At 36.5% G+C, this 24,289-nt stretch overlaps 1 long non-coding RNA gene across 5 annotated transcripts in view; it reads right to left on the minus strand.

Annotated features, from left to right (window-relative positions):
• Positions 1-24,289, minus strand: part of LOC132345457 (uncharacterized) — a 526,373-nt gene that overhangs the window by 299,770 nt on the left and 202,314 nt on the right. For all 5 annotated transcript variants that reach the window (XR_009494773.1, XR_009494775.1, XR_009494777.1 and 2 more), the window contains exon 5: positions 6,898-6,975. This is a non-coding gene — a long non-coding RNA (uncharacterized lncRNA). The remainder of the gene's footprint in view (positions 1-6,897; positions 6,976-24,289) is intronic.

Below are 24,289 nucleotides of genomic sequence, written 5' to 3' on the forward strand. Positions count from 1 at the left end.
TAAGAAAGAGGGGGCGGGCACTATCTGTGATTGATTCATGTTGATGTGTGGTGGAGACCAATGCAATACTGTAAAGCAGTTATCCTCCAATTAAAAATAAATCAATTTAAAAAAATAAATTTCTCTTGTTTAAAGCCACCCTGATTGTAGTATTTTGTTTGGACAGCCCTAGAAGGTTAATACATTGGAGAAGGAAATGGCAACCCACTCCAGTATTCTTGCCTGGAGAATCCCAGGGACAGAGGAGGCTAATGGGCTGCCGTCTATGGAGTCGCACAGAGTCGGACATGACTGAAGCGACTTAGCAGCAGCAGCAGCAGCAGCAGGTTAATACAAGTTTCTTTTTCTTAAATACAGCCTTCCTCATTTTCTTTCTAAAGCTCTTGATTTGGGCTCAAGGAAGTATAACTTCTTAAATGTTTACTGTTAGTATAACTTTTTTTGGCATCTAAAACAAAGTAGTCATGGTAATAAAAGCTGAATTTGATATCCTAACATGTTTCATATATATATATATATATATATATATATAATCTCACATGCATACATTCATATTGGATAATATATATATATATATATATATATATATATATATATGTATTCTAATAGTAACTTTTTCATGAGAACTGGGAGATATAAAATATATTGAAATGGAACGTGGCTCTCTCAGGAAAAAGGCATTGATGGCAAACAGACTTGCACTTTCATCTGGCCAGATCTCTCACCACAGTGTTTCCCACACCATGATGCAGATTACATTTCAAATTTATAACCTTCTGAAGAAGGCTGAAATGCTCAACAGTGGGAATGAAAAGCCTGTTTCAGTTCTGATACATCTAGTCTACACTTCACAAGGTCCATGTGAAACATGACATATGGAATGCTGACTAAGTTTTGGGATTAAAAATCTCAAGTCTGCTAAAAACATAATTAATGTTACATTAGCCCAATGAACAAAGGTTTAAACTATAATACCTTTTAGGTTACAAGCAAAACCAGTGGGACATGAAACTCAACAGACACCTAGGTATAAACCCATAACCTTCAGCTGTCCTCTCAGAGAACACGGTACCTCTAAATCTCATAAATAATATAACAGTGATTAGATGTAACCAGAGCAGATGTCAAGAATGTGTGCTGCCACCAGGGACCTTCGCCAAACAAAAAGCATGCTGTTTGTCTTGGGAAACTTCTCACCTCTTGGTAAACTCTCCTAATCAGCCCTTGGGCATCCAGGCCCCTCATGCTGCCCTCTGGATGCCCCAAGCTCTCCTCACTCACTCAATCCCTGCATCCATTCCTCCTGGAACAGCAGCTCCATGCTTCAAAATCAAGCTGTCTTGTCAGTTCCACTTTTCATTCAAACTCCATTTTCCTCATACTGGCTGATTTTGGCAGGCTCTAAGCAAAATCCTAATCTGATTAAATTAATTCAAAGTAAGTTGTAAATGGCTAATAGCCTCGATTTCTGAGAGATGCTGAATTTTGACAATCTAATCTGTGGAATAAGCAAAGGAAACACACTGGACCGGAAACCTTCTGCGTGCCCTTTGTTTATATACAAATTTCTTCCATTGCTTGCCTGACTTCCATCCTTCCTTCCTTCCCTTTCTCTTTCCCTTTTTCCTGATTTTCCTTTCATTCATTCTTTTTTTTCTCTTTCCTCCCTTCCTCCCCCTCTCTTTCTCCCTTTCTCATTACTGTCTCAGTAATGTGGCTCCCTTTTTGTATGTTAACTTCCTATTAACGGACAGCCAAACAGCAGTTAGGGATTCCCTGGTGGCTCAGATGGTAAAGAATCTGCATGCAATGCAGAAGACCTGGGTTAGATCTCTGGGTCAGGAAGATCACCTGAGAAGGGAATGGCTACCCACTCCAATCCACCATATCCAGTGCATGCCTGTTGAATTCCATGGACAGAGGAGCCTGGCAGGATACAGTTCATGGGGTCAAAAAGAGTCGGGTATGACTGACTGAATGACATTTTCACATAGGAGTTAAAACTCAAGCAGTCACTGTCTTTCTCAAAGCAAATGCAACTTTCTCATTCATTAACATTGGCAATGTCTGTACTCAGTATTCCCTTCTGTTTCAGTTCAGTTCAGTCACTCAGTTGTGTCCAACTGTTTGTGACCCCATGGACTGCAGCACACCAGCCTTCCCTGTCCATCTCCAACTCCCTGAGCTTGCTCAAACTCATGTCCATCCAGTCGGTGATGCCATCCAACCATCTCATCCTCTGTCATCCCCTTCTCCTGCCTTCAATCTTTCCCAGCATCAGGGTCTTTTCCAATGAGTCAGCCTTCACATCAGGTGGTAAAGTAAACCCTTCTGTTTATGACTTTTAAAAAAAATCTATAATTTAATTTTTAAAAATATATAATTACACATATATATTAATGTTCCTTACACACACACAAAAAAAATTATGTATGAATATTGATACTAGTTCAAGCTCAGCATCCGTGGAAAGTATAGGAACAATATGTAAAATTTAGACCATGTTGAAAACTTGTCTTGCATGGAAAACAAATAATCTCTGATAATAATTTAGCTGAACCTGAAAGAAAACTGGTGAATGAGACACTGGAAAGTAATGTCTCAAGAATCTAATCAGCAGTAGAAAAAGAAAATGAGTCACCCTAATTGCTGTGAAATAGGAAGGGAAAAATATAACATAGATTCTTACCAGAATAAAACTTTATATAATCTAAGAATATAGCACAAATATAATCTTATTTCATTAATTTCTGTTGAAAAAATAAATATTGCTAAACAGAATGCCACCAAATAATAGGCAATGCCAAACAAACTTCTGAAAAATTGCTCAATAAATATCATGCTTGAGTCTTTTAAGATATAAAAGTAATACTTTCTTGAGGTTAAAATATCTAGTAAAATACAAGTCTGTAAAGCAGAAAATAAGATGGCTTTCTTTCCTTTCTCCAAGGCTGTATATTGTCACCCTGCTTATTTAACTTATATGCAGAGTACATGTGACATACCGGGCTGGATGGAGAACAAGCTGGAAGCAAGATTGCCAGGAGAAATGTCAATAACCTCATATATACAGATAACACCATACTTATGGCAGAAAGTGAAGAAAAACTAAAGAGCCTCTTGATGAAAGTGAAAGAGGAGACTGAAAAAGTTGGCTTAAAACTCAACATTCAGAAATCGAAGATCATGGCATCTGGTCCCATCACTTTATGGCAAATAGATGGGGAAACAATGGAAACAGGGAGAGGCTTTTTTTTTTTTTGGCTCCAAAATCACTGCAGATGGTAATTGCAGCCATGAAATTAAAAGACACTTGCTCCTTGGAAGAAAAGTTATGACCAACCTAGATAGCATATTAAAAAGCAAAGACATTACTTTGCTGACAAAGGTCCATCTAGTCAAAGCTATGGTTTTTACAGTAGCCATGTATGAATGTGAGAGTTGGACTATAAAGAAAGCTGAGCACCAAAGAATTGATGTTTTTGATCTGTGATGTTGGAGAAGACTCTTGAGAGCCCCTTGGACAGCAAGGAGATCAAGCCAATCCATCCAAAAGGAAATCAGTCCTGAATATTCTTTGGAAGGATTGATGCTGAAGCTAAAGCTCCAATACTTTGGCCACCTGATGCAAAGCATTGACTCATTGGAAAAGACCATGATGCTGGAGATGATTGAAGTCAGGGGAAGGGGACGACAGAGGATGAGATAGTTTGATGGCATCACTGACTGGATGGACATGAGTTTGAACAAGCTCAGGGAGTTGGTGATGGACAGAGAAGCCTGGCGTTCTGCAGTCTATGGGGTCTCAAAGAGACAGACATGACTGAGCGACTGAACTGAACTGAACTGATCATTCTGCTCCCCTAATATAGCTATTAATCTGTGTGTGATTTGAAGACATTTTCACTGCATGAACAAATGTATGCTGACTTGTCTTATTTTCGTAAACCAAATGGACTAAAATTATATTTTGCATACATGTGTATGTGCTAAAGTATGATTGATATAGGTGTTTATTTTTCTGTGAGAAGAGAGATTTTATCATACATATTTATACTAAACTTGATTGATTTATCTTTTCCCCAAAAATACATTATGGAAAATTCTCAAGTCAGAACATGCATAGTGCTATCATTTTTTAAAAAGTTTTCTACTGTTCCATAGTATGATATCTCATAAGTCATTTACATATCTATATTTTTTTTATTTTTCAAGCTAGGTTTTTACACATTTATATATATATATATATAAATATTATTAGCTTAGGTATTTAGGTGTCTAAATTCCATATCATTACCACTTCTGTTTAATTTTCCTAGAAATTCAAGCTTCGAGCTATGTCTAGCATATTTAATCACTGGAATACTGTATATTTTTCTCTATTATCTGGACGAAATAAGATATGAAGGACTTGAAAAAGATACTATATCCAATTACTTCTCAAACATTTCACACTGTATATTTTGGGGGGTAAAAAAGAAGGTCTGAAGTCAAATGGCTGAGTTTAAAATACCCAGAAGACCATAGTTAAGTATGTAAAAGTTTAATAAACTCAAGTTTCCAGTTACTCTGGCCAAAAGTTTATGTCTAAGAAATATTAACTGACTATCTTAAAAGTAAATCCTAAATGTTGGGCTAGGTGGTTAGGCAAAGCATTCCTCCAAGGACTCTAAGGAAAACTCACTGACAGAGTCAGTGTGAGTGGGGTCATCCATGTAACAACAGATATATTTTCATCCCATTCTGCTTATCCCTCTTGGCACTAAAGAGATCTCTGCTCACAGAAATTTTCCAGCTGGGCAGAAGAGACAAGCATCTGGCTGAGAAATAACACCGTAACTCAGAGCAACTTTTGGCTTTATACACTGATCTTATCAAATTTCAACTTTTTCTTCTGGAAAATTGATTCACGAAGAGAAGAAAAAATAATTGTGGTGCAATGACTAAAGCTAAAAGGCTTCAGATGTCATCTAGGTGGGAAACACATTCACCATCAAATGGAGATGTGGGCTGGCATGGAGGCCTTCTTGGTCTCATCAGAAACCAGAATAACTTCTCTCCTCCCTTTCATCAAAAAAAAAAAAATAAAAATAAAAATATCTGTACTATTCCTTTATAACTTGCATATTTAATGAAAAAGATAAAATCAGTTATCATTTGGTATAGATATAGGCTAACTGAGAATCTCCTAACAAACAGAGTTCAGTGAAAATAAAATTGGCTGCTGGAATACCAAAGAATAAATAACTTTAGGAGTGCCGATGGAAGTGTGACGCAGTGTCCACATTACCAGGGGTAGATATTCTGTGCAGGAAGCAGAGCAAGTATTTTTCATAGTTTCCAACAAAAATGTAGAAAAATTGTGACCAGATCAGAACTGCTGTTCCTACTTACAACTGTAAGCAAAAACAACAAAACAAACAGAACAGAACTCTGGAGGCAATAGGGATCAATACTCATATAACAGGGTCCAATACTGGAAGAATATGCAAAAAAATAATAAATGTATTTTAAAATATAAATATTCAGTCATAGAATAACTAAAAGTCTATGTGAGGGTTTGTAAAGTGACTATAAAGCAAACTTCAGTGGAGTTTTCTATTTTTTTTATTTGCAAGAAAAACTTTAAATTTGGTTCAGGACTTAGAGAATGACGAAAGGGAAAACACTAACAAAACTCTTTTGAATAGTTTTTATTTCTCTAAAAACACTTTTAATTAAAAAGGAGTCATTAAGGTGCAAACTTATAGCCAACACCACCTGGGATATTAATAAAAATGTGTACATAAAGTCTCTATACTTCCTTCAAATTATTTAATCACAACTGTTGTAAATTAATAGAACCATGCTAGATAAAAACTTTTTGTGTCATCAAGATCCTTTAAAAAATTGATAAAAACCTACTGATCATCTCCACAGGATAAAAGAATATACATACAGTATACTACATATTATTTCAGAGGGATTGCTAATAACCTTATATAAAGCTTACTCTCTGATCCTGATTTAAGAAATTCTAGTCTAAAAGAATGACCCTAACTAAATAAAATGAGATCAATTGATAGTTTCTAGGAAACTATCCCAGGAAAAATCTAGTTCATGCTGCTGTCACCATGAGCATGGACAAATTCACTGGGCTTTGGGTGGGGTGGGATGGTGGGGACTGAGGAGAGTACAGAGCGTCAGCGTGTCTCTACGCGTGCTCCAGAAATGGCTCTGCAACACTCTTCCTCTGTCTTTCCTTCGTTCTTTCAACCCCCTATAACTCATCCATTAAGAAGCCCCACAGAGTATCTTCTGAATAGAATGAGGAAAGGACCTTCACTCATTATAGAAAACACAACAAGAAAAGAGAATAACCCCAAACACTAGGGATTCTATAAACTCAGTAAAACCAACTTGCTTTTTGTAAACTACTTTTTAACAAGCCTTGTAAACATCAACACACACACATATATATATATATTTTTTTAACTGCTGCATGTCAATGTTGAATAGTTTGAATAACAAGTATAACCAGATTTTAAGAAATTGATGTCTTTGCTCTTTTGTAAAGCAAGATCTTGACCCTAAACATTATCTCATATAACTCCACAGTTACCAAAGCACAAATATGAGTGTCCCAATCTTACAAACCATCTCGAATTTTCCCCAGTTAAAAATCAGAGTAAAAATCTCCTGTCATGTTTGATAGCCAAGTGTCTGTTACATCAAGTTTATACAAATAAATGTAAAGGAGAAGACGGAGTTTGATTCAACTGTGGTCATATTTTACAACTGATTGCAACAGTGACTACCACAAGTATGCATTTATATGTATACACCTTACAAATGATAACTGCACAAAGGAGCATAAGATGAGATGAGGCTGATATAGTTTATCTGCAAGTCACTTACCATATTCTGTATTTCATTCTCTTCACTTTTCAGAACTTGACATCAAGAGTTTTCTTTCTCAAAAGCGGCCACAAACTCCTGAAAAGTAGTTTTATGTTATAAAAAATTATACTTATGCATATTCATACAAATATTTACCCAAACAATGATCAGTTTTTAAGAACTATTTTCAATTTTTATTAAGAGGTCTGGAAACAATAAACAAATTAGTATACTGTTTCTAAGAACACTAAATTGTTATTGAATGCTCTCAAGACATCAAAATGTTACAGATTCACCTTTGAAAAGTATTAAATTTGGATTTATTCTTTTGTCCCTGGGCTAACACCTGGTGGTGGTGTTGTTTTATAAAGTACCTATTTGAGGTGCTAATAGGTCCTAATTAGATAAATTGAACAAACATGGCATCGAGTTTCAAAAATGAAATGTCAGAACACATATCTTTTTGATCTGCAGATCACTAAGGGAATAAGAGTAAACTGCAAGTATGTGCTTGTGTTTCCACCTCAGTACATTGTGTTTGATAAAAAGAATGTTAATTTAGTAACTGCCCAAGATATTGCTCTGAGTGATTGAGATGATTTCTAGGGAATTTTAGCTGCTTTCACTCTAATTTCTATGTCCCTATTATGGATGAATGAATGAATGAAAAAGAAATACTAATGCCTCCATGTTACAGTGTGACATTATCATACCTGAGAGGAGCATGCTGTTTGCATGGTTGGCTAAACAAAATTAAACAAAACAAATAACCAAAACTACAACAAGAAGCCGGGAGTGGTTTCTAAAATTCCAACCAGGGCAAGTTAGGTTCAAGTCAGTAAAACAAATCTATACGTAAGTAAGGCACTGGGCTACCTTATGAGGACCACAAATATCACTTGAAGGATTTATACTCCAATGAAGAAATACTGACATGTCTACAACTAATGATAAAACATAAAACAATAAACTTAATTATAAACACAAGAATCTTAAATTATTGTTGAGTTTATAAAGCAGGCAGCACTGATGTAGAGTTTGAACTGCACCCCAAAAAAGTCTGTACAAACATGAAAGGAGAGAAGAACAACCATGTAGATAAAGAGAACAGTATAGATTAGGAGGCAGCAGACAACATGTGATGGGAGAACTTAATGAGCGGATTTAATCTCAGCCTGTTTAGTAGGAGGTTAGAAGACCTAAGAAGTTCACGTTAAAGGGGAAATCAGTGATTTTTGTTTGAGAGCTAATTGAGCTGGATGTATCTAAGGGAAATTATGATCAGGATGGATATCCAAATTAAAGATTGTGTCACCTGCACAAAGGGAATAACTAAATCTCTGGGAGCCTTTGGGACAGTCCAGAGAATATGCACGGTATGGTTAAAAATAAACCAATGGAATACCTCTATGTAAATGCAAGTAAGAGGAAGATAATAAGAAGCATTCTGGGATGTAGAAGGAGAGCCAGGAAAGAAGGTATCTCAGATATTATGAGAAGGTAAACATTTCACGAAAGAAGAGAGTAGGCAACATTGTTAAAGGATGCACATGAGCAGCAGACTGAGCTTTGAGAAAGGCATCTGCCCTATTTAAAGGAGCAATTTCAGTAAAGTGGTACGGAGGGAAACCAGGCTAGAGTAAATTGGTCAATGCAGGGATTGGTCAAAATGAGTGGAGGAGTTACCAAAAAAGCAGGGTGGAAAAGTTTTCCAGAGTGTAGGGAACATTAGAAAAGAAGGAGGGACATGCATTACAAAAATATTTAGCCATATCAATGTAAAATAGCACATTTTAGGTGTGACTTTGGTATTCATTGAAGAGGTACATCAATCAAGCCTAGGATTTTCCAACCAGGGCAATGAATGGATCACTTCAAACAATTATATTTCAACATCTTGACTTGTCTGATACTATCTACCTATTGATTACTAAGAAAGAAAATGCATAATATGTATGACTTTAAAAAAACTTTCGTATTGAACAAACATATAAGTATTTCAAAGGAATTATACAGGAAAAATCAACCACAAAGAAGAAAAATAAGACTTTTCTGCCTTTTAAAAAAATCTCTAAAATATCCATTCTTATACCAGGGAAAATAAGTCTATGATTCAGCAAAGCATTTGGAGAAACAAATGTTTTCCACTCAAATAATCCTCACAAAAGACTATGAATATATTTCTCAAAGGATATAGTCACTGCTTACATATCAGACAACCTGAAATTCACATTCTGAAAAACCACTGGTGCAAATGCTCTCTGAATGTGTTAAGATCATGATGTTAATCAGCAAAGAAAGACTGAGGGTATGTCAGACTGGAGGAGACAAGGTGATTTAAAGATCAGATCCCGAACCACGAAAAAGGAGCTGAGTGAAACAACTAAAGAAACATGACCAGCCCTATAGAGCATGTAATAGAACTGCTTCAGTGCTAATTTTCTAGTATTACTAATCGTATCCTGATTATGTCAGATGTTAACGTTTGGGGAAACTGGTTGGAAATTAGAAGGAAATTCTGCAATATTTTTCAAACAGTTTTGTAAATCTGAAATTATTTAAAAGTAAGAAGTTAAAAAAAAAAGAATATTTGTTTTGGCTGCACCTCACGGTTTATGGGATCTTATTCCCCAAAAAGGGATTGAACCCAGGCCCTCAGCAGGTCCTAACCCCTGGACTACCAGGCAATTCTCTAAAAAAAAAGAACAATTTCTAACCACTAAAAGAAATGAGTAAAGAACAACATCTGGAGGGAATAAAGACCCAAAATTTGACTATATAGTGTGTGTATCATATTGCCTTTTCATTTTATTAAAAAATTTCAACCAGCTGTAAAGGGTCCAGAATTAAGTGACCAATTAAGTGAATTAAGAAAATATACCAAAACTGCTTGGGTCCTCAAGAAAGAAATACCTGTTCACAAGTGAAGCGACCTGTGTATTTCAGTAAAAGACTAATAAATAGAAACTCAGAATGTGATTTTCAATCTGAGTTTTCATGCGACTTTCCTAATGTAAAAAAGATAATCAAGGCCAATTTTGAGGTTGTCATGCCACCCAATTTTGAGTAACTACTCTGTGCAAGACATTGTTTTTCATAAGTAAAACATGGTCTCTGATTATTAAAAGTGCCTTATCAATGTTGGTTGACTATTACACATTTCTCAGTAACAGTATTTCATAGAATGTGTTATAACAAAGAGGCAAGCCAAATCCTTGGGATGAAGGAAGAAAGGAATCATTGGGATGACCTCATAGAGGCTTGGACAAATAGTTTTCCAACAAGAATAAAATGGGGAAAGGTAATAGAGAGGTAAGTAAGTTTGAAGAGAGCAGAGAATTCTGATGGGTGGAAGCTGAGGCATAAAGGGCAAAGGCATTTTGGGGACGAGAAAAAGCCTAAGCAAAGTCATGGGGTAGAAAATGCCCCGATTGCTTTGATTGTCTGATTCAAGTGAGAGGTCAAAGAGCTCCACAGTTGGAATTTCACTGAGTGACACAATATGAACAAGTAAGTTTGGACTTAAAGAGTCTTGGAGCTCCCAGAAAATTATGTGCTGCAAGTAAGTACTAATCCCTCTCACACTGAAGGTCAGTTCCATTAAGTATTGCTCAATACATTTCTGTCCCTAAATTCAGTGTATTTTCATGGACTCCAAAATATGAAATATGCATTTTAGTTGCCCACTCCAAAGTGGTACTGTCAAATTCCAAAGATGTTGGATTTTTAAATATATTGAGTCTGTTGTTCTCAAACTGTGCTAAGTCACTTCAGTCGTGGCTGACTCTTTGTGATGCTATGGACCATAGCCCGCCAGAATACCCTGTCCATGAGATTCTCCAGGCAAGAATACTAGAGTGGGTTGCCATTTCCTTCTCCAGTGCATCTTCTGGAGCGAGGGATCAAACCCGTGTCTCTCAGTCTCCTGCATTAGCAAGCGGTTTCTTTACCACTAGCACCACCTGAGTAGTCAATTTCTAATCACTGCTGACTTCTAAAAGATAATAATTCAGAGTGTCCAACAGGTTCTTGGGCCAGTACCAAGCTGGTCACTGAGTTTTACAAAACCGAAAACCTCTATGTTAATCAGATATGGATTTCATTCCAGCAGCAACTAAAATGCTCAGGTATTTTAGTAGCATTTGTTCTGTGAGACACTAGTTCCAGAAGATGTTAATTGGTCTGATACGAAAAAAAGCATTCCCTCAGCAAATAAACTTGGTAAACTTTGGATTAAGGAAGGTGAATCAGATTTCTCTGCTATAGGAGTTATCAGAAACTTGAAAATTCTAATGAGAAATATGGCATTTAAAAAGAGGGAGATAAGAGGTGTCATTATACAAATCCAATAGAAATCTAGAGTAGAAGTGTTCTACATTTGAAAACTGTACCAGAGGCATCTCTGCTTTACCTAATTTCAAGCCTATGGTACATTAGACAGAATGACTTTATGATATGTCTATGAGAAAAGATGAGTTTTTTGCCAAATTAGTTTGATTTCTGATACCTGCAGTTTATTGTAATTTCAACTTTTAAGTTAATATCATTTATTGGAAATTTTCTTTCCTTGGGAAAATGTCTCTTCTTTTAAAATAGAAATTAGTGGGGAAAAATCATGAACTGACATCCCTTCTTCTTTGGGGGAAAGCTAATTTCTAATGGGAACTCTGAATTGTATTGATCTTATGGTTACATCATTTGAAATGGTCACTTCAACGATATGTTGATACTAAAATCAAAGAAAGACTGACAGAAATCAAGAGCATAAACCACTATATAAATTTCAAAGAAATTAAAATATAAGAACCCTAGTGGCAGTTTGGAAATAGTTGTGTACTGTGAAGGGCTTCCCAGGTGGTGGTAGTGGTAGAGAGTCCACATGCTAATGAAGGAGACACAAGGAATGTGGGTTCCATCCCTGGGTTGGGAAGATCTCCTGGAGAAGGAAGTGGCAACCCACTCCAGTATGCTTGCCTAGAAAATTCCACAGAGAAGCCTGATGAGCTACAGTCTATGGGGTTGGAAAGAATTGGACATGACTGAGCAACTTGGGGAAGGAAATGGCAACCCACTCCAGTGTTCTTGCCTGGAGAATCCCAGGGATAGGGGAGCCTGGTGGGCTGCCGTCTATGGGGTCACACAGAGTCAGACACGACTGAAGAGACTTAGCAGCAGCAGAGCAACTGAGCACGTATGTACATGCAGTGTGAAAATAAACTAATGTCATTCAAATTGGAGCCTGGAAGCCCTGCAAAGGGTGCTGCCACGCATATAACTCACTCCAGCCTGCAGATCCCAGCAGGAAGAAAGATTTCCTGACCCAGAAGAGCGAACTGGCCCCCACCTACAGCCAATGAAGAACCACCACAGCCTCCTCAATTTACCCCTTTCCTCTACAAAAGCAAGCCCTTCTCTTCTGTTCTCCAAACCTGCCTATAGTTCACCAAATATTGCTTGTCCTGAAGTGCAGTTCTCTTCTTTCCCCACATACACTTATTTTGCTGGTAAAAATAACAGTCAAATTTATTTGAAGATCAATATTACTTCACGGACCCCTAGGTCCTATTACAGGCAGCCATAACATGTTACACCCATAAAATATACGTATATAACATCAATACTTTGGTACTGTTTAGTAACTTCAAATATTTGAGTCTTGAGAAGAGTCAAAATTTCTATGCAGGTTCTGTAGCTTGAGAAGTGAAAGCATATGAATATCTGGCTTTTAGGTTCTGGACTAGCATAAAGTATGTGTGCCTGCTCAGTCACTCAGCCCTGTCCAACTCTTTGCTACCCCATGGACTATAGCTCACCAGGCTCCTCTGTCCATGGAATTCTCCAGGCAAAAATACTGGAGTGGGTTGCCATTTCCTTCTCCAACAGAAAGGATGATCCTTGACCAAAAACACTATGTCATTTCACAATATCAGTTTATAGTCATCAGATTGTTTGAGAACAAAGTATTTTGTGGTTGCAGTGGGGTTTGAAATTAAAGCTGTTTTTCATATCTGCCATTATATTCAGATCGTATATATCAGATGTACATTAATCAAGGGACTTTTTGTGCTTTAATTAGGCTACTTACATAATCATAATTATTTTTTATTTATAGTCACTTTAATTAACAAAAAGTAAGATTACCTTTTCTCAAGTGGTTGATCAGGACTGCCAACCTATATACCCTTTGACACTGCTGCTGCTGCTAAGTCGTGTCCGACTCTGTGCGACCCCACAGACGGCAGCCCATCAGGCTCCACTGTCCCTGGGATTCTCCAGGCAAGAACACTGGAGTGGGTTGCCATTTCCTTCTCCAGTGCATGAAAGTGAAAAGTGAAAGTGAAGTCGCTCAGTCGTATCCGACTCTTAGCGACCCCGTGGACACTATATACTCTTCAAAAAAGCATAATGTATATTTTAATATAATTTTTCCTTGGGGGAATTTACTAGTTTTTTAAAAAAGCAACCTTTTTCCTATAATCAGGTCCTCCCATACAAATTATAATTTACTTAATTGGGACAGCCTCCTCTATTTAGAAAGTTAAATGTTTTAGAATTATCTGAATCTTGAGGCAAATGCTGGATTTGATTGTTCTTGCTTCTAAGAAGAAGGCATTTAATGTCACTCCAACTCTCTCCAGGTTGCCTTTCCATGTTTTCTTTTTTTTGTTGTTTTTCTCACCATTTTAGTTAATCTTCACTATCCAGGATACCAAACAAATGCATGAGGAATATTATTTCATAATAACTAGACAAAGCTTTCAATAAAAGTTTGATGGTAGGGATATAGTAATACTTTATTTCAAAATCCTGGAATTCTTAGATAAATATTATTTAGAAAACTTCCCTGATGGCTCACACAGTAAAGAATCCACCTTCAACGTGGAAGACCTGAACTGCCAGCTCTAAGGAAAGTAACTGACATATGATATTTGCTCAATAAATTAAACAAATGAAACAGCTCCATCAAAAAAAAACCAAATATCTTCTATGAACACAGATCAATCTGCCAGTGGGTGTACTTTGTCAAATAATGATCTTCTCAAAATCCTTTAACACTTCAACAACAATGATTAAATGCTGATGAACAGATGATAGAATATTTAGAAATTTGCTGTTGTTGCTTAGTGGCTTATTCATGTCTGAGTTTTTTGTGACCCTATGGACTACAGCCCACCAGGCTCCTCTGTCCAGGGGATTAGCCAGGCAAGAACACTGGAGTGGGTTGTTGGGCCCTCCTCCAGGGGATCTTCCCAACCTATGAATTGAACCCACTTCTCTTGTGTCTCCTGCACTGGCAGGCATGTTCTTCACCACTAGAGCACCGAATAATTGAAGCTTTTGAAATGTGGTGTTGGAGAAGATTCTTGAGAGTCTCTTGGATGGCAAGGAGATCCAACCAGTCCATCCTAAAGGAAATCAGTCCTGAATATTCATTGGAAGGACTGATGCTGAAGCTGAAACTCCCATACTTTGGCCACCTGATGCGAACTGACTCATTTGAAAAGACCCTCATCCTGGGAAAGATTGAGGGCAGGAGGAGAAGGGGATGACAGTGGAAGAGATGGTGGGATGGCATCATCAACTCAGTGGACATGAGTTTGAGTAAACTCCAGGAGTTGCTGATGGACAGGGAAGCCTGGTGTGCTGCAGTCCGTGGTGTTGAAAAGAGTCTGACACCACTGAGCGACTGAACTGAACTGAGAGCCACCAGAGAAACCCAATTAGCTCTTTAGGAGGACGCTAAGGTAACAAACAAAAGAGATTAGCATAGTAAGCACTTACTCTACATTCATATGTCATTTAGAGTATCACAAAGAGATCTAATTTAAAAGTTGAAAGAAAAGTTACATTTATACAAAGGAGGGTGCACATCAATGACTATAAATGCACTGTCCTTTGAAGAAATTTTCAAAGACATTTAATTTTTTTTCATATATCAACTGTCAAAAAGTTAAGGCACATGACAGACAACATTATTAATATGTGATACCATAATTTATTTCAGCAAGATTTCAATGTCCAATATTTTACTAATTTCTAATTTTTCATTATAATTTAGTTTTTAACAAATGTAGGTAAGCTAAATTTATGTGTGATGATCATATCATTATACCTGTGGCAGATTCATTTTGATATTTGGCAAAACTAATACAATTATGTAAAGTTTAAAAATAAAATAAAATAAAATAAATAAATAAATAAAATAAAAAAATAAAAAACTCAGATTTTTAAAAAGGAAATCAAATTAAAATGTAAAACATTTATCAGTAGTGAAAATTTCATACCAAAGTGTAAAAGAGAAACTAATACAAAGGCTACTTTTTAATAATGGCTAATTTGAGAAGAGTTATGGGAATTTAGAGGCTTCCCAGTGGTACAGTCGTAAAGAATCTGCCTGACAATTCAGAAGAAACGAGAGACATGGGTTGGATCTCTGTGTTGGGAGATCCCCTGGAGCAGGAATCACCAACCCAGCGCAGTATTCTTCCCTGGGAAAATTCCATGGACAGAGGAGCCTAGTGAGCTACAGTCCATAGGGTTGCAAAAATCAGAGCAACTGAGCACGCCTGTGCACATTCACATGCACACACCACAACTTAAAATATATAAAACATCTTGAATATTATTAAAGCATTAAGTGCCAGGTATTTAGACATTTTAAGATTTTAAGATGCTTAGCATTTTAACCAGCATGTTTAAGATTTTCTCTTTTTAATTAAAGAATGCATTTTAAAAGTTACTGCAGAATGAATAAAGCCATATTGTTTTATGGCATTTTAAAAAATGTAATATACACACATATAATTTCACTTAATGCAAGTTTAATTTTATAATTTTAACATATTGCATTTGAGTCAACATTCAACATGAAAAAATTCAAGTCAAACAATCAAAATGTTAGACTAGTGAAGAAAGACTTACTGAAAAACAAAACAAATGAAAAAAAAATACAGAATAATTTCACAGAATTCCTTGGGATAGTCCTGGAAAAGTCAACAATTAAAACATAAAAAGAAAGAAATAAAGGAGAAAAAAAGAAACATGAAGGGAGGGAAAAGCAAAAGAGCAAAACACAGAAGGAAGGAAGAAGAAAACTTAAAATAAGTCTTTAAAGAAAGATGATCAGTGTTACCTTGTCTCAAATCAAATTCTAAGGTTTGCTCAAAATTTGGAATTCAAATTTATAAATTAGGATTAGGCTCATCAAGGAATTTTCACAGTAGTGCTTGGTTTATGTATTGGTGCATTTGAGTGTCTTCCATTTTAGGCTGGGACTTTCAGAACACTGATGACTCAGTGCCTGGGATGTCTATAGTCTATAGTATAGTTTAAACATGTTTAAATATTAGAACCCCAAGGGCATTTTGATTTTTTTTAACTAGCATTAAAAATCCCTACAGTAATTAAAGTTGAAATTAAGATGAAATATGACACATTAATTGATGAGTAATCATACCGGAGACATACTATTTTGTCCACTAGAAGAATCTGTGAAGTTTAGTCCTCAAATAGAAAGAACATATAGCTACTTGAAATAATGATGTTTAATGTACTTGCTTTTGGAATGACATCACAATCATCATAAAATAGCTACCTTTTTTCCCCTTTAATTCCAAAACATGCTTCTACCTGTTAAATCTAAAATCTTCCTAGTAATGGAAGGCACTCAATATATGAGAAAAAAAATAAGGAAATGAAAAAGATTACAATGCTTATCTCTATGTTACTTTAATATGTGCATGTGTGATCAGTCAATTAGTTGTGTCTGAATCTCTGTGAACCCATGGACTGTAGACCACCAGATACATATTAAAAGTGCTTTCCAAACCACAAGTTTTAGAATAGGCTTGATGTGTAAATAGTGATAGTGAAAGCCACTCAGTTGTGTCTGACTCTCTGGGACACATACAGTCCATGGAATTCTCCAGGCCAAAATACTGCAGTGGTTTGCCATTCCCTTCTTCAGAGGATCTTCCCAATCCAGGGATTAAACCCAGGGATCAAATGTCTCCCACATTGCTGCTGCTTCTGCTGCTAAGTCGCGTCATGTCCGACTCTGTGCGACCCCATAGACGGCAGCCCACCAGGCTCCTCCGTCCCTGGGATTCTCCAGACAAGAACACTGGAGTGGGTTGCCATTTCCTTCTCCAATGCATGAAAGTGAAAAGTGAAAGTGAAGTCGCTCAGTCGTGTCGGATTCTTCGAGACCCCATGGACTGTAGCCTACCAGGCTCCTCTGTCCATGGGATTTTCCAGGCAAGAGTACTGCAGTGGGGTGCCATTGCCTTCTCCGTCCCACATTGCAGGCAGATTCTTTACCAGCTGAGCAACTAGGGAAACCCATGTGTAAATACTTAATGGAAAACAGTAAAGAACTTTGTGAGATTCTTATGGATAAATAATCATTTGGAAACTACCTGTGTCATGAAGAGATGAGAGGGTACTTTAGGAGAGAAAGGTGAAGTTAGAAGATAATGTCAAATTTTAGATCACATGTCTGTATTCCACAAAGAAAAATAAATTTGTCCTAGATAAAATTTGTTCTAAGTAGAATACAATTTAGAAAAACTTGTTTGGGTACCAAAATACCTGTTCTTGTTCTAATCAGAAAGGTAGCATTTGTAATCTCACATTTTAAAAAATTTCGATAAAAACAACTTTTTTTTTAAAAAACAACTTTTGTGTGCATGCTAAGTCATGTCCGACTCTTTGCAATCCATGGACTATAGCCTGCCAGGCTCCTCTGTCCATAGGATTTCCCAGGCAAGAATACTGGAGTGGGTTGCCATTTTCTCCTCCAGGGGATCTTCCCAAGCCAGGGACTGAAACTGAGTCTCCTGTGTCTCCTCGCATTGGCAGGCAAATTCTATACCACTGAGCCACCTTGGAAGCCCCCAAAACAATTTTTAGCTAAATACTAAATATTTGTTGGAATACAAAGGAAGTTGTTTTCTTCAGTGTATGCTGATCCATCTATTTTGTGGGGGGGAGAAAAGAAGTTCTTTAGAAAGCAAATTATCTATCCCTTGGCATTTACTTTTATGATGGAAAAGGAGTCTTTTACTTAAAATTTTGCATTTATTTAAAGTTTTAGCAGCTATATATTTATTCACCTAGGCTAACCTCCCCAAAAATCACTTACAATTTGCTTTCGCTTCAAACTCTCACCAGTTATCCATTTACAATGTGAACTATTTTATGATTTTTTAAAAAATGGTGTATAGTGTGATTGACAAATCTAGATAGTGTGTTGAAAAGCAGAGACACTACTCTGCTGACAAAGGTCCATATAATCAAGGCTATGATATCCCAGTAGTCGCTTATGGTTATGAGAGCTGGACCATAAAGAAGGCAGAATGCCAAAGAATCGGTGCCTTTGAACTGTGGTGCTGAGAAGACTCCTCAAAGTCCCTTGGACAGAAGGAGATCAAACCGGTCAATCTTAAGGGAGATCCAACACTGGAAGGACTGATGCTTGAAACTGAAGCTCCAGTATTTTGGTCATCTAATGAGCACAGCCAACTCATTGGAAAAGTCCCTATTCTGGGAAAGATTGAGAGCAGAAGGAGAAGAGTGTGTCAGAGGATGCAATGGCTGGGTGGCATTACTGATGTAAGGAACATGAACTTGGGCAAACTGCAGGAGATGGTGATGGACAGGGAGGCCTGGCATGCTGCAGTCCATGGGGTCACAAAGAGTCAGACACAGCCGGGTAAGTGAGCAAGCAATAGTGTGATGTAGAATTCTGTGTTAGTTTCAAGTGTACAGCAAAGTGATCAGTTATATATATATATATTCTTTTTCAGATTCTTTTCCACTACAGGTTATTACAAGATATTGAATAGAGTTCCCTAAGTGATACAGTAGGTCCTTGTTGTTGATCTATTTTATGTACAGTTATGTGTATATGTTAATCCCAAACTCCTCATTTATTCTCCCCTCCCCTTTGGAAACCATATGCCTGTTTTCCATATTTGTAACTCTATTTATATTTTGTACATAAGTTCATTTGTATCACATTTTAGATTCCACATATAAGTAATATCAGACAACATTTGTCTTACTCTGTTTAATTTATTGCATTTAGTATAATAATCTCTAGGTGCATCCATTTTGCTTCAAATGTCAATATTTTATGTAATATTCCATTATATACATATACCACTTCTTCTTTATCCTTTCTTCCATTAATGGACAGTTACTTTGCTTCCAAGTCTTGGCTATTGTAAATAGTGCTGTTATTTAAATTGGGGTACATATAACTTTCCATCTTTGAGCTTTCATGTTTTATGGCTATATTCCCAGCAGTGGGATAGTTGGATCATATGATAAATCTATTTTTATATTTTAAGGAATCTCCATACTGTTCTTCATATTGGCTGCACCAATTCACATTCTCATCAATAATGTAGGAAGCTTCTCTTTTCTCTATACCTTCTCCAGGATTAATTATTTGTAGACTTCTTGGTAATGGCCCTTCTGACTAGAATGAGGTGATACCTCATTGTAGTTTTGATTTGATTTCTCTATTAAATAGTGAGGGACTTCCCTTGTGGCTCGGTGGTAAAGAATTACCTGCCAATGCAAGAAATGCATGTTTCAGTCCCTGGGTCAAGAAAGCTACCTGGAGAGGGAAATGGAAACCCACTCCAATATTCTTGACTGGGAAAACCCAAGGACAGAGAACCCTAGCAGGCTACACTACATGGGGCTGCAAAAGTCAGACACAACGACTAAACAACCACAATAATTAGCATCATTGACCATCTATAAGTCTTCAGAAAAATGTCTATTTAGGGCTTCTGCCCATTTTTTTATTTGGTTGCTTGTTTTTTGATATTGAACTGTATGAGCTGTTTGTATATTTTGGAAATTAACCCCTTGTAGATTGCATTATTTGAAATATTTTCTCCCAGTCCATAAGCTGTCTTACAATGTGTACTTTTTAAATAAATTATTTAAGAAACACTTTATAAAGACTATTTTAATATAAATTAATTAAAATACCATCTATACTTTGTATAAATATTTTTCAGATAACTGGAATCAAAACCCTCAGTGAAAGTATATCCCTGAAAATAAATATATTTAGTAAAGGTAAACTACCAATTTATCCTAAAATGCACTATATGAACAAAGTTCATAACTATTAGGACTTCCCAGGTGGCGCTAGTGGTGAAGAATCTGCCTGCCAATGCAGGAGATGTAGAGACACAAGTTCAATCCTTGGGTCAGGAAGGTCACCTGGAGGAGGGCATGGCAACCCACTCTAGTATTGTTGCCTGGAGAATCCCATGGACAGAGGAGCCTGGAGGGTTATAGTCCATAGTGTCACAAAGAGTTGGACACAACTGAAGCAACATAGCATGCACACGCATTACTAATAACTTTCTCCTAAACAAATGTTTTAAATTCCCTGTAGCCAAAGTCTTGATTCAGGGGAAAAAATTAAAACGAGCCTTTCAAAATTTCTCCACTACTATACTGGGACGGGGGAGCCTGGTGAGCTGCCATCTATGGGGTTGCACAGAGTCGGACACGACTGAAGCGACTCAGCAGCAGCAGCATACTGTTCAGCGGCATTATCCTAAAAACACTAAATTTTAATTTGCAATATATAAAAGGATTATTACACTGTGGAAGAATTCTCCATAATTAGAGAAAATGAGTATTTGGGGAAGAGGCTAACATTTGCAAATAATAAAACTGTGGATTTTGTCATGTTGAAACAGCATCAAAGCAATGAGCCTCTTTGTCACGTGGGTGCCAAAGGTTCAAAAGTGTAACTCCAAATGTCCTAATGAGACCACCTGGCATTTATTTCTTTTAATGTCTCTTGTTTAAGACATGGCAGCAATCATGCACGGAGTACTGCAATTCACTCCACTTTAAGAACTCCATCTTGTAGCAATTGTTCTTTTTAAAGAGAAGTGTCCTTAGTTACAGAAATGGGCATGGTTTTAGAATAGAAAAGGTTAGCAACAAAGGATAGGCATGTCCTCTGAACTGACACTGATTTCAGCTTAAAAACTAGAGTTTCGTCTTTAAACTAAAGGGCTTAGGGTTAAAGAATCTGCCTGCCGATGCAGGAGATGAATGAGAAGTGGGTTTGATCCCTGGGTCAGGAAGATCCCCTGAAGAAGGAAATGGCAACCCACTCCAGTACTCTTGCCTGGAGAATCCCATGGACAGAAGAGCCTGGCAGGCTACAGTGCTTAAGGTCACAAAGAGTCGCACAGGACCTAGTGAGCGAGCACACACACAGCACACACAATTAATCAACAGTTATTCCCCCAAATTAGGATTGTTTAACAACAATAAAAATTCAGTTTTAAAGATGAAAACTTTAAAGTATTATTTTTGATGCATCAAATTACTTAGCACAACACACTTAGAACACTTTACTAGGTATCATTTGGTTTCTATATTATATTCTTAGGTATAAAATATTTAAAACAGTGCCTGAATTGTATTAAGCCAATATTTCTATTGCCATTTTTGACAGATAATATCTAATTGAGAGTATTTCAATAAAAATTCGGAGAGTAAAACTTATAGTCAGGTTAGATTTTTCAAAAGTTAAACTAGTTGACTACACATTTGTATGGATATGAACATTCCACATGGAGAGGCTATTTACTCTCCGATTATTTCCTTAGTAATGAGGGAAGATTTTTCACTTAGATCACAGAGGAGTTTTTCTTCTAATTTTCAAGACAGTTATGAAGTATGCCCTCTCATGTCTGTTATCACTTCTGCCTCATGGCTCCAACAGATGCTATAAAAAGTTAGTAGCTCTGAAAAAGAGACAGTCCTCTTTAAATTGCACATAAATGGAATTTTTCCAGTAGTTAATAGGAATCAAAGACATCAAACAAACTAAAGTACAATTAATGTGTTTTAAGCATCTGCACTTAGACTTTTCTGTAATTAATATATCAAATTCATCAACTTTTATACAAGCAAATGGTCAGTTCATTGGAAACTGCCATAGGACAAGAACTAGCATTAGGCATAGAAAGAGGACCATCTGGGAACACAGAAACCAGATAATGAAACTAGGTTTCATATAGATATATAGGAAATAATGCTGTGTGTATATGTGTGTGTATGTGTGTGTGTGTGTGTGTGTTAGCAGCTCCTGGCTAAATGTTTCATCAATATTCTAAATGGATGAATTAGTAGTAAAATTAGGACTACACAGAGGATTGTTGTTGTTGTTTAGTTGCTAAATCATGTTGGATTCTTGGCAACCCCATGGACTGTAACCCACCAGACTCCTCTGTCCATGGGATTTCCCAGGCAAGAATACTGGGGTGGGTTTCTATATCATTCTTCAGGGGTAGTCCTGACCCAGGGATAGAACCCATGTCTTATACATTGCAGGCAAGATTCTTTACCACTGATCCTCCAGGGAAGACCACACAAAGGGTATGCAGTTTTAAATTAGTTGTGATCAAAGAAAGTTCATGTATGCTTAATTTGACTATTTAGAAAACTTTAATGTCTTCCATTGGTTTTTTTTTTTCAACCATTTTTTTTTCTACATACAAATCCATCTCAATGACATTTTCTATACTGGGGTTCTGAGCGTTTGGATAAAGTAAAAAATAAATAAATAAATTCTTACAGATGCTGGCAAAACAAATGGTATTCCTGGATAAATATACCACATGTTCCACAAGAACTTCCAATTCAACAGTATTTCAACAAAAGTATGTCTTTATCGGACAGTATTACCAAGGACAGTTTTCATTAATAAGATTGGGGGAATTAAAGTATATATTCTCTGCTACTGCTACTGCTAAGTCGCTTCAGTCATGTCTGACTCTTAGCGACCCCATGGACTGTAGCCTACCAGGCTCCTCCATCCATGGGATTTTCCAGGCAAGAGTACTGGAGTGGGGTGCCATTGCCTTCTCCAACATATTCTCTAGGATACACATAAAATGAATCACTCTAAAAATGAATATAAAACAAAAATACAAAGATAGATAACATACACAGAACTATTAAAATCTCTGCAAGTGTTTTTCCATAATAAATTATTATTTTATAAGCTATTATCTTTTGTGTCTAATGCATAGAAAAAAATAGAAGAAGCCAAGAGAAATAATATATAATAGCTGAGAGAACAGCGATATTCTCAGAAAAGTATTTAAAATTAGTAGTCAAGAATTGGAGGCAGAAGCAAAAACAGCTGTTCTGAGCTGCACTCCTAAGAGTCTGGTTAAGAAAATCTTGAATTTTGGCATCTAAAGAAAGTAAAGTCTTCTTCTGGTGCTGCCCAGGCTCCTCCTGCCACACATAGGAAGGATCAGTATAACTCCTTTCTGGAAAGAATTCTGCATCTTTCCCAAGCTAGTTAATAGCTCTTGCACAATATGTTCAAGAATTTGGATCATATGTCTGGATTGTAATTATTTATTTCTCTTTCTCCTAAACCAGAATTTGAGCCTTCTCAGGTTAGAGCAATATTTTAGTCATCTTGGTACTTCCCAAGCCTAATAACATTACCTAGAGTTATAATTATATTACCTATAATTATAATAACATTATTACCTTATAATACAGCATCCACTAAAATATTTCCTGTTGTTAATGCCACTAAGATCTGTGCATTTATTCAATATTTCTCTCAGTATTTATGTTAGAATTATATTCTTTGTTTTCAGATTTACTGCAACCTTTTTAGGCTATATCTGAACTATAAAAAAGGGAGCACAGTCTGGTGTTTTGTGACAACCTGGAGGGGTGGAATGGGAGTGGTGTAGCAGGCTCAAGACAGAGGGGATATATATATATATATATATATATATATATATATATATAAAATTATGACTAATTCACATTGATATACAGCAGAAACCAGCCAAAATTGTAAAGCAATTACCCTCCAATTTAAAAGAAAGCTTCTTTGTAAAATTTTAAAATAAAAATGGAAAATACACTACATAATAAAAAAAAATAAGTTTAAGATCCTTTTAATTCCTGACCTCTTCCTAATAGGTGGAAGAACCCAGATTTTGCCTCTAAAATTTATTTCATTTTTTTAAGGCACACATCCTGGCTTCATGTTATCCAGTCTCTTCATACTAAGTATTCACAGCCTAATGTATCCAGAAATTATTATATCCCTCTTTATTATCACTTAGTCTTTTAAAGGGTCCAATTTCTAGTTCTAAGGTAACACAAAATAAACAAAATAAAACAATGTAGCTGAGTTATTGTTACACCTTCAAATCACCAGACTGAAGTCAGAATAGTACCATTTTCTCAACAACTGGAACAAGGTTGGCAGGAACAACAACTGGAACAAAATGGGCAGGCTGTTACAATTCTGTCATCGAACCAAAAACTTCAGCACGAGTTAGACTGTGGGAGGGAAGGCTCAAATAGCTGTTCACCT

This window comes from Bos taurus, chromosome 1 (assembly GCF_002263795.3).
Source record: "Bos taurus isolate L1 Dominette 01449 registration number 42190680 breed Hereford chromosome 1, ARS-UCD2.0, whole genome shotgun sequence".
In the NCBI taxonomy this organism is placed as follows: Eukaryota; Metazoa; Chordata; class Mammalia; order Artiodactyla; family Bovidae; genus Bos; species Bos taurus.